Raw genomic sequence first — 12,187 nt, forward strand, 5'->3', positions numbered from 1 at the left:
GGCTAAAATACCAGCAAGTCACATTCGGGCAGCTTGCGATTCGTTTACAAATAGGCTAGCCATTCTTCGACAAAAGTTAAGTGTTCCTGTAATACTCTTGATGCTCTGATGGGGCATTTTTCTAGGCTTACTAGAGTTGTGTCATCCGCGAAAGTGGATGTCAATACGTTAATAGCTGTTGGAACATCTGCTGTATATATTATGTACAGAGTTAGGCCCAGCACGCTACCCTGAGGTACACCAGCCCTTATTGCTCGTTCTTCTGATGTGAAGTCTACCACTTTAACCGTAAAGTTCCTGTTTCTTAAGTATGACTCCAAAGTTTTTTGCAATTCGTGAGGTAAAACAGATTTGATTTTCCATAAGCGGCCTTCATGACAGACCTTATCGAACGCCTGAGCTACATCTAGAAAAATAGCTAAACAGTTCTCTCTGTGCGAGAATGCTTTCCTGATTTCGTTATTAATTTTATTTACTTGCTCTACAGTGTCATGTTCAGCACGAAAACCGAATTTGTGCGTTGGTATTATATTATTTTCGTGAAGGGGGGCAATCATCTTTGATAGCAACCCAGAGTAAGAGACTTTATAGTCTGTAGGAAGACGGCTGTGTTAAGTCTTTTCCAAGTTTATCATGGTGATCTGCGCCTTTTTCCACGAAATTTGTTAGTATCGTGTCCTGATGCCTTTTTTAGATTTGCATAGCTCTTTTATGATTCTAGTAACTTCAGAAGTAGAGGGCTTAAATTAACTTTAAATATAATATGAATAAATATTTCGCGTGCGTAGATTACTCAATCTAGAAAATTCGTGTCAGTTCTTGCAAACAAACATCAATGTTGTCACGATGTTCAACGTCAAACAGCTGGCTTACTAATCAACCAAGCTGTCGCTGTTGTGCTTTCGCTGAAATTACATTTCAGACAACTAAATATCTATTGGGACTTCAACGTCAGTCCTTACTGTCATAATCAATGATATTATGGATGCGCCTTGGTTTCGGTACCCTCTTCTTTTATAAAGATTCTGGTAGACTAGGACTACGGACTCTTACGGAACACATTTTGTTCGAGACATAATTTTTTTATGGTTTCATCTCGTTGAGTGGAACTTCCTGTCTGTCACTAACGCTTCTGATTATTCCTACCATTGACCAATAGCCGCTGGCACTTTTAATTGCCGCAATGCGCTGCCGGTTTGCTAATGCAATTGAGTGGACCGTTCAGCGCGATAAGCAGGCAACATCTTATCGGCGCTTATCTCCAACGTCACTTGAACGTTTCTGCTGCACAGTCGCGTTTTAACGCAACAACAGTTTCATGGGAATGTTTGCGCCCATCATAAGTGCAAACACCACGAGTGCTTCGAGATGCGCCACAGAAATGGATACATTTGTACATACATATATAAATATGTGGATGTGTGCTGCGAAAAGTAAAGATGGAATATAATAGTATGTAGAAAAACGAAGCTAATCAGTTGCGAGCGAAAAGCAGCAGCATATGACAGACCCAACTGCTCTCACACGAGCCTGTGCCAGTGTTGGTATGTATGTACGAGTATGTATATAGGTTGGCTTTGGTCACGGCTGGATGCGGCCATACGATCGGCGGCAGTTGATGAAAGAACCGATGGCATCACCATCGAAACGTCAAGCCGATATCATTGGCAATGACGTTGACGACGTGCACCGACATGGGCAACAACAATTGCGAAAAGCAAATATTGAAAGTGCTGGCAACGTGGCTGCCGCACTTATCTGACGGATACAATAAATGCATTTTAATTGTAATTAAAATTACATGCGACAGCAGCGATGTGGGGCGCAAGTTTTTATAGGCCATGAGAGATAATGTTGTGGTTGTATTCGTGTATGTATGTATTTTACTATCGCGCTTTCTGCAGTTCAAATTATCATAGCTATTAATCGCGAAACTCGCTTGCGAGCTTTAATTGACGTTTCATAGCTCGACGATTAAGAGACAAGTTTGATTACTTAATAGTTTGAAAACGTAGAACCATTGAGGGCAAGTCGTATGTATTGTTGAACCCCAACCAATCGCTCGGAGAATATATTTCATAAATCAGTCCAAGAAGAACAGACATAGAGATTACTAGAACTGCCTCATCTCCACAATATGTTGCTGGCCAAGAAAAGTAGCAACGATTCAGAGGTTTTGGGCCATTAGATAGGTGATACCTGTGGACCTAGAGACGACATTACCATGAGGACGAACTTCAGTTTAACAGCTTAGCAACGGAGAATCGTATGAAACTATTATGGATAACTTGACTCTGGGCTTTGATGTCATGGCTTCAAAAGTAAGTCTCACTGACCGTTCCACGTCTTCTCTGTAAGGAGCCTGACACTCTTTCTCACTAAGTCCAAAGCGGTCATACAAACTGGAAGAACAAATGGAACTTAATATCACAGTCGATGTCACTAAAATTCCGAGTATCAACAGCCATTAGATTCTAGGCGTAAGACTTTATAGTTTGTAGTCCTTCACACCCCAGACGACCGCGATTATTGCCAAAATACAGAGCCGCAATAAAATACTTAAGTCGCTAGACGGCAGTATCTGGGGAAAAAACAGAAAAACGCTCTTGGCGACATACTTGTACTAGGTAATCGGTTGATCAGTCAGTAACTTCGCAGCACCGATATAGTCACCGGGATGTAGGGAAACGCAGACGAAGAAGCTTCAGATGTGGCAGAACACGTGTCACCTTCATCATCTACATAGCGAGGCCTGCATGGTTCCGGTTGAGGAACATAATCCTCTCCAAAACAGTTTCTGCTGGGATGTTTTCGTAGAAATCCCACTCATCTAACACCTTCTCTCTATGGTCCAATCACGTCGAAATAGCTCGTTGCCTGGGCATAACTTTAGATGACTTCGATGGCAACCAACTTGAACTCAATCACCCAAGCTAGGGTCGGATAAACTCTACAACAACAACAATAACACGAAGGTATTTAGGGAAATAAGACAGCTGACTATCTGGCTAGGAAAGCGACGACCAGTGTGTCCACTAAGAAAAGATAAAACGAGATCGATAGTAGCTAAAAACTTCAGGATTTTGCCACACGAAGCTGTTTCTGGAAGGTCACAGCCTGTAAAGATTGAAAGATAAGACACTGCAGTTTGTGGTGTCGGAATTTGATCAACCGAAAGCAGTATCCATGTATACCAAGTAATTGTAGGAAAACCGAACAAGGTCATGGGCGTATCCGCACGAGCGACCTCTATTAGCACAAGCGCGATGTAGGACTTCCTTAATGTGGTTAGAAAAAGCAGTAGGAACTTGTAATTTCATTAAATAAATCGTGGGAGCTCTATGCTTTTATGTATACAATGTAGACCTTCATTCTCTTTTTCAGCAACCCAAACGTCCTTAGAATTATGTATTAAGAAATGCTGTCTCGTTGAGAGTCGTTGGTTGGATAAAAAAGTCCGTAAACTTGCCTGTTATCTAAACGATCAAAGGAAACTATGTTCTGAAGATATATTTTGCGGATCACCATGAATTTTGGAACATCCAACTTTTGTAAACTGAAATTACGGTCTTTTGAATGCCCACATATTGTACATATCGTCTTTTAATATATCTGCCATACCCGTAACCATGAAAAAGCACAAAACTCAACGACGATTGCCGTAATTACAGAAGAATCACTTTTAGTCATGGCTAAACTCGTTCTCCTGCGCTTTTCTCGTGCTTCTCCCGCTGCATTTCGAAGTGATTCGTTACGCATTCGCTGCGCTCATATTTTCTTTGGCCACACTCTTTGTATGTATATTCGCCATAATACATTTTTCTTTCGCTCTGTTGTTGTTTCGTTGCTTCGTGTTGTGGCTGGGATTACCTTTGTGCTGTTTCAACTTAATTCAGCAATCAAAGTATAACAAAACGCAACATAATGAAGCTTCAGACATAAACTCCCTATAATTACCGACACCCGGGACGATGTAAATGCATCGTAATCGTACCGCCCCCTAGGGTAATAATTCATAAAAACGTGCGCGATTTTCGAAATGCCCACGAATGAAGCTGAAGATGCATATTGACACGTTGGACCGTAGCAACGAAGAAGGGTAGAAGGAGTGTAGGACGGCGGTAAGTCTGTCTGTCGATGCAAATAGCCGTACTGGTATGAGGTATGAGTACGTGTACCATATTAATAGTCATTTTCAGGGTTGGGCACTTGTTCGAATTCGTTCGCCTCAATCGGCTCTTCTGCGGCGGTACTATGGAAAGTTTTGATATAACAATAAAAAGAAAAATATTTTCAATTAAAGGAAACCAATTTTTTGGTGAATAGTTTATGATTAGAGAAACCAGCAGAGAAATAGCAAAGGTTACGAGGTAACAGTGCGAACGTTCTTCTTCCTTTTCGCTTTTTAGCGGATATTGGAGATTCCAAGTGTAGTTAGGTCCCTTTCCGCCTGGTCTTTCCAAGGGAGTGGAGATCTTCCTCTTACTCCGGCGGGTACCGCGCTTGTGGTAAGCCTGTGACCTTGAAATTCCCTTTATCCTTTTCCGGCATCCCTCCCCTCTCCATTGATATATGTATGTACCATCGCTCTAGCTTGCTTAGTTCGCCTGCTGCGTCAAGTCGACGCCAAGTACTCGAAAGTGTGCGAAAACGAGTCAACAGGGTGCACCCAGACATCGCTCGTAACTGGATCCTTCATCACGACAAGGCGCCGTGCCATACCGCCCTCAGCGTGCCTCAGTAATTGGTGTCTAAAGGGATCGCCGTGTTGCAACAGCCGCCTTATTCGCCCGACATGTCACCCTGTAACTTTGTTTTGTTTCCTAAAACAAAATCGGTGGTCAAAGGAACCCATTTTGAGTCGATTACGGACATCCAGGCGGCCGTGACGGGGTGCTCGCGGACATCCCAGTCGAAGCGTTCCAGAAATGTTACGAAGCATGGAAAACGCGCTGGAATCGCTGTATAGCTGCCAAAGGGGAACACTTTGAAGGGGATGGCAGAGTTGTAGAATAATTTTCAAATATGCGGTTTTTATGGAATCAGTCTCATTACTTAATTGTCATACCTCGTAGAAGTATTCATGGCGTCGTTTACGTCACGTTTGAAATAAATAGGATTGGCCTTGAAATTCCAGATATTAAATACTTTTAATTACCCTTGGCCGTGCCAATCTAAATCCGGGTCCTTTCCAATTACGTACAACTCTGACGACTGTCTGAAGCATGGTTTACGCCCACTAAGTCTAAACTTTATACCCCACTAGATACTTATGCTGTTCAAGAGGTCTCCTACTTTAGACCGGTAACTTAGAGTTTTATATTTTGAACTAAGACTTATCGTCCGCGCTACACTGTAAACAATGTCTTCCTCTGCGCAAGCAACTTTGGAATTGAAATTTGACTGAGAACGCGCATTGATCCTACCAGCAATCTGGCCCTAGGCGACTGGTTGCCAGACTGCAGTAATAACATACACTTGTACATAAATATATAGATATATGTTTTGTTTTTGGGTTTTTATATATGTCCATGCCTACGTACAACCATGACTTACCTGTACTTTGTGTGTTTTGTTGTTACAGAAGCATCGATCTCGATTGCTTGCGCTGGGCTGATCGCTTCGCCGATGCACTTCAAAACGGGCGGCACAAATGTGGCTTCTGTGCTGTGTGGCTCGCATCTGGTTGCATGCAGAGAAAAATTAAATTAATGATGAAATTTAGTTAATGAATTGCATTGCAAAGCGAATTTCTTCATTAATATGTATTTATAACTAACATATATGTATATAAGAATGTATAATTGTATATTCAAATAGTTGCTCATATGTGTGGCTTAATAAAATAGATGCGAGTCGTTTTTAATTTGCAAAATTTGCCGGCGGCAATTCTTTTTGTTTAAATTTTATTTAATCTTGGTGCTTTACAGTTATAATTTGTAAGTCTAAACCAAGCAGGTGGCAACGCTGCATACGAATATTTATATCCTCACAGTACGTTGCTGTAGAGAGTGCAATAGTTTTTCACCTAAAAATTGGTTGTAACACCTTAAGCTATTCGAGGTAGATATCAAATCTGGATGTGTGTCTGTCCTTTCCAGCGATAACTTGTGTAAAAAATGAGATTTTTTGATGAAGCTTGGTATACATATACTCATGATTCTTGATACCATGAGTTAGTTGGTGTTACAGATGAGCAAAATTGGATCTCTGCCACGCCACAAAACACCATTAATGGAAAACATATCAAGTGCCCTCGCTTTGATGTGGATTATGGCTAAATGTTCATTCACCGGAGTAAATGATAGTACTCGGCGATGAAGTCTCTCTCCCACCACAAATCCAACACTAAACTTGCGGTCCTTTCTATGGTCACTGTAGTAAATGCCACAAGGCCCACTCATTTCAGTCCTTGTCTCGTCCATCGCATTTCTTGGACGGCGGTGATGTCAGCCTTCACTCTAACGAGAACATCAACCAGCTGGGCAGCGGCACCTTCTCAATTAAAGGACCGGGCATTCCAGGTGCATGCCCTCAAATCATAGTCCTTAATTCGTTTGCCATGGTCACTCACCAGAGGCTTGTTTTTTCCTTTCATTGAGGGTGTTTTTTTACGTGGCGGGTCCCTAACCCAGCGCACAACCCTATATAGGGGATGTTTCGCCTTCTCACTTTAGCTCGCCTTCAAACGGATGTTCTTAGGCTACCCAGAGGATACTTGGGCAAAGACCGGAAGTTATGAGCTGCTTGAGCCATATGTAAAAGAATCGTTTCTGGCCACTCCCAAGTGAATGACGATCAGAGAACTTTCCTCATGTGAACTTCTACACATGACTCCATCCCCCTCTGTATCTGTAAACAAGGAATACTATTTAAGTGTTATGCGTCGCTATTCGTAAAAACAGGCCGTAATTATTGGCCGACAACTTTTGTTTTTTGCATCATGATATTGCACCGTCGCATACTGCATTGATTCTTCGTGAGTTTTTCGCCAAAATTTCAACCAATAAAGTGCCGCAACCACCGTATTCACCTGATTTACCTAGTTCAACCCATAGAAGTAGTAGAACTAGTAAAGCAATTACAGTTCCCATACGCTTCAGGTCTTTTTAAATTCGAATGAGCCAACCAATTTTTGATAAACCTTTCTGATGCGAACCGTATTCCATATTCCGTGCTCTGCATCGACCCGAACAAATAGTAATCAGAAAGAGCAAGGGCGATCTGATCGCAATTCTGATCCCTAAAAATACAGATTATTAAATTGGGGTAATAGATATCAGGCTTTACTACTGATTTGGCTGGGTTTGAAATGGAAAGAAATGGAAGAGGTGTTCTGCGTTGGATTTCGAGGCTGACATTGTTGTTGGTATCAATAATGGTTCCAAGATAGACGAAATTAAATATCAACGACTTCGAAGCTATGACTGTAAACAGTGACGTGGGAGCCAAGTCGCGAGTGCGACGACCCAATATTCCGAATATGCGTTGAAAAGCACACAGTCCTTGTGCGTCTTTTTCAGGATAGGTATAAGATAAGTACATACATATCTTCCACTTCCGCTCAAGGACTGTAGCTTTCCAAAGCATGTTCGAAATATTGGGACGCCATCTCAACGCAAGCCGCACGAGTATAGTTATAGCCAAAATACTTATTGGGCGGCTAGTTTCGTAACTAGTCAAAATCGTATTAAAATCAATATTCCTTGCTGCACGTGCAAGCTTCTTGAACTCGTATTTAATATTAAATTAAAATGCAAAAGGTGCAAATCTAGCAAGCAAAATACACGCCTGCAATACCTGTTGGCTGCCCATTTCTCGAAAGAGCCGACAGCCACTATAAATAATTCATTCTAAGGCGCTGTGGAGTTCCCTAATGCTTCACAGCCCGCGCGACAAAACGAACACCAAGCGATGCCTTAAGCCGCGTGCCAGTTCTTAAAACAAAAAGGAAAAATTATATGAAAAGCAACAACAATTTGTGCGAAGGTGAACACAGCTCGCAGGTTCTCAGGGCTTCCGTCCGTACAACGGTGCGCCTGCCGCGTGTGTGCAGCCATTAAGTCGAGCATGGGCAATGCTGTGTAATTTGCTGCGCTTCAATGGAGACGGACGCATTCCGCTTGCGCAAGGCATGTGGATATATTCACATACATATACATACATACATACATATATACAAAGCGACATGCGTGGATTTGTTTACGAACTTATGAAGTACGGATGTACGAGTATAAGGAGTAAATGCGTGGAGCACTTAGGCTGTTTGGTGCATTTTCTGTCAGTTCTTGGAAATTATTTCAGCGGCTCGCTGTACTGCTACCCCCAAGCTGAAAATGTGCGACCGATTTAGCAAGTAAATATATCAAATATAGATAAAGAGTTGATTCCAGAAAGGTAACCGTATGTTGTGTTAAGAATAGCTGAGTGCTGACGGAAGTTCGATTATATACATATAGAAGCTCTGAGTTGGCTGAGCAAGTCCCCATAATTCCAGTACTACGAGAGGAAGTACTTATCTATCGAGAGAACTGAAAGCTTTCTAAATGGTTATTTAGATCTAGTTAGGTTAGGTAAGGTTCTATGGCTGATCCGCAAAATGGGAAACGTACTTGGGTTGCTTAGGATAGTTCTTCGTGAAGCCAGATTTAGGATCTGAGGTAACGACAAAGGGCTGCATTACAAATCGTCTTCGTGCATTTCATTTCGATTTCCGTTAGATCACCTGGATAGTCCTTGAATCGAATACCTAGCCTTTGCGGAATGTGGAATGGTCAATAAGAAGGTTTTGTGTTGATTCTAGCGCAGCGTTACCAAACTACTTTTACAACTGACCTTTCCGATTAGAAAATACTCAGCTGAAAGACAACACTGAACGACTCTGGAAAGGAATGTACCTAACCTCTTTGAACAGCGTAAAAGTTTAGACTATGACTTTATAACTCATACAGAAAAGGCTTACTCTCAAAGTTTAGCTCTTGTATGAAGAAAACAATATTCTGAGGCAAATTACCTTCTACAAGTTACTGATTTTAGTTTAGCTTTTGTGGTATCGTAGTTAGTCCTCCAGAACTAGAAGCAATCCGGCAACAAATTTCGTTATTTCAAGAGCTCCTCGAATTTATAAAACATATATTTAAGACCTGCAAAGCTCTAGCGATAAGTATTCTTTATATGTACTAAAGATTTTCAAGAGTTTATGGAAACCTTTTTGCTTGCTGCCAGTCTGCGTGTGGCTTTAACACTAGCAGTTCGATTCGAGATCGAAGCTATCAAATCATTTCGCAGCCGACAATGCATGGCTTTTGGCATCTTAATTTGTCCAAATGAATTGAAAAACATTTTGTTGTTGCCTACAGTTTAGCTCCATGCTCAGCAATAATTCAAAAATGTATGCATTCATGGCTTCACTGTCTTCAGTTCTACTTTGTAGGCAGTTGAAGGTAAGTATGCTTGTGTCGACATAATTTCACAAAATTACTGTCTGCCGGACCATGGCCATTGGGTTTGCCCAGCCAGCTTTTAAGCCGCATATGAGTTTCATTTGCGTTAATGCCGATGTGACTACATGTGAACCTGCTGCTAGGTTAAAGTTAATCTGTATGAGCACAAATTTAGATGCATTAGGGAGCACCCACCATCTTAGAATATTAAGAAAATAGCTGAAGATTTCAAACTTCTGAAAATATCTCTAACAATACTTTCACTCTAACTGGAATCTAAGAGGTTATTTGCAAGTCACGAACCAAATTCTCTTAATACAAATTACGGAATAATGCTGTTGTAATCTCTATGTTGGTCTTTATTGATATTTCGATGTCGTTCTGCGTACAATAGGAATGAAAGCTGAAGTTTATGAGAGAGCGATGTTTTGTAAATGTGTAGATCAATAATTTTACGAAGATCACAAAAATAATTATTCTTTTTATTTCTTCTAATAATTTAAATTGCATTCAAACTTAAATTTTCCAGGTTCATCTTAATATTCTACCTTATTTCACAGCCTTTTCTAACGGGTGGGCCATCTAACGTTTTAAATTTGACTTGTCTATATTTCGACATTGGTAACGTCAAATACCATTCGGAAAGTGAAAGGTATTCAGTAAAAAGTCTAAAATTTACAAAATGGGTCGCTATTCACTATTCTACAGTTCGCGGATTGGGCAAAAGATCGTTTGACCGAGGGTGGTCAATTTTACCGAAATATCATCTTTTTGGACGAGGCTCATTTCCACCTCGATGGTTACGTTAACACGCAGAATTGTCGTATTTGGAGCAATCGTCGAGATCCAATCGTCGAGAAGCCAATGCACCCAGCACGAATCACTGTATGGTGCGGATTTTGGTCTGGTGGAATCATCGGCCCATTTTTCTTCGAAAATGAAGAAGAAACCGCCGTAACCATCAATGGTGAGCGATATCGCGCAATGTTAACCGAATTTTTCTTCAAGCTAATTGAAGAGGCAGACTTGGACAACATTTAGTTCCAGCAGGACGACGTTACGTGCCATACAGCAAAAGCTACACTCAATCTTTTACGCCCTATCTTCGAAAATCGCATAATCAGCAAAAGAGGTGATGTGAATTGGCCTCCCAGAAGCTGTGATTTAACTCCGTTGGACTATTTTCTGTGGGGAGCTGTTGAAGATAAATGTTACGCCAACCACCCAGAAACAATTCAAGATCTAAAGTATGAGATTCAAGCTGCTGTAGTTGCCATAAGACCTGAAACCATCGAGAAAGTACTCCAAAATTGGGTGGATCGGATGAGTTACTGTAAACTCAGCCTCGGTGGTCATTTGTCCGAAATTGTTTTCCACAAATAAATTTCATAAAACAACCTTTTAAATAAATGTTAGACCTTTGAAAAATATCAAGCCGATTTTTTATTGACTTTTTAAATTTAAAGCTTTATATGGCCCACCCGTACATTTTCAACAAATATTTTTATTTATATTTTTTATTTTTAGACTATACGTAGCGTCTAGCGTCTATCTTTAGCTTTAGAACGCGTTGTCAACCAAGTTAAAGTTAAAGAACGCTATCTTCCTTTCCACACCACTGACTCTTGTATTCTCAGATTCTTAAACAATTTTCTTATATAAATTCAGAGCTACCCTAATATATACAGGCAACTATGAGTTATCCTTACCACATGGCCTGTTGCATTTTAAGAAGGTATGCTTGCGGTAAGACGCGATGTTTAAGTAAAAGGGTTTATTAGCGTGAATTAGATATGAGTCAAATGGCTTTTGTTGAATTTAAATGTTGCAGTCGCAGAAGGGCGCCTTGATTGTACTTAACTTATAGTTATGTATATTACATACAAAAGCCAAAGCCGAGCCTTGGAGAGTTGTGAATCGAACAAACAGCTATAAATGAGATAGACTCGCATAATAGAATAAAGAAAAAATAAGCATAGGGTAGACCACTTTACAGTGTACATCTGACACGTTCTATTTAATGGAATTCAACGGGATAACAATTATGTTGCCTTCACAAGTACTTTTTTATTAAGAGCAGGGTTTTGTGGCTAGTTGAAATGACGAATATTTATTTTTAATTTCTCACTACAGTATACAGTTTATTATTATAAACTTTTTCTTTAAGACATTGCCAAGGTAATTTTGGGAGCTCAACCAATTTCTAACTGCTTTTTGAATGAAAAGACAGTTTTATTGTGAAGAAATGATTACAAATGTATTATAGGAAGTATTGTCCATTGCTATTCACAACTTTATACCACCTTTCTGCTAAATCTTGTGTGTCATTACTTTAAACCTGTTCATCTTGTGATGCTATTTAAAAACAAACCACTTTTCGATGCCGTTTTGTGAGTGGAACTGCTTCTGAGTCAGACCATGTGCAAATAGAATGGAACAAATTATAATCGGACGGTGCAGTATCTGGGAAATATGGTCGGTGGAAAAATGGCTTGTCGGGTAACTCACAATGCTCTCCAATTCACCGTCGAAAGTTTTTGGTGTTCCTTCACGCGGACTTCAGGACCAAACACGGAACGTTTTTACTTGTGTAGCAGCATCTCCATAAATTTTTTGGAGTTCGCGCTTTGCTTCAGTTGTCGGTTTATTTGAGTTAAAAAATAAAATAAACTCTTCTTGCAAATTTCGATTGTTTGCGATAAAATTGGACTTATTTGCAGAACCAAAACAAACCACATAAACAA

The sequence above is a fragment of the Bactrocera dorsalis genome, chromosome 4 (assembly GCF_023373825.1).
Source record: "Bactrocera dorsalis isolate Fly_Bdor chromosome 4, ASM2337382v1, whole genome shotgun sequence".
NCBI classification, from domain to species: domain Eukaryota; kingdom Metazoa; phylum Arthropoda; class Insecta; order Diptera; family Tephritidae; genus Bactrocera; species Bactrocera dorsalis.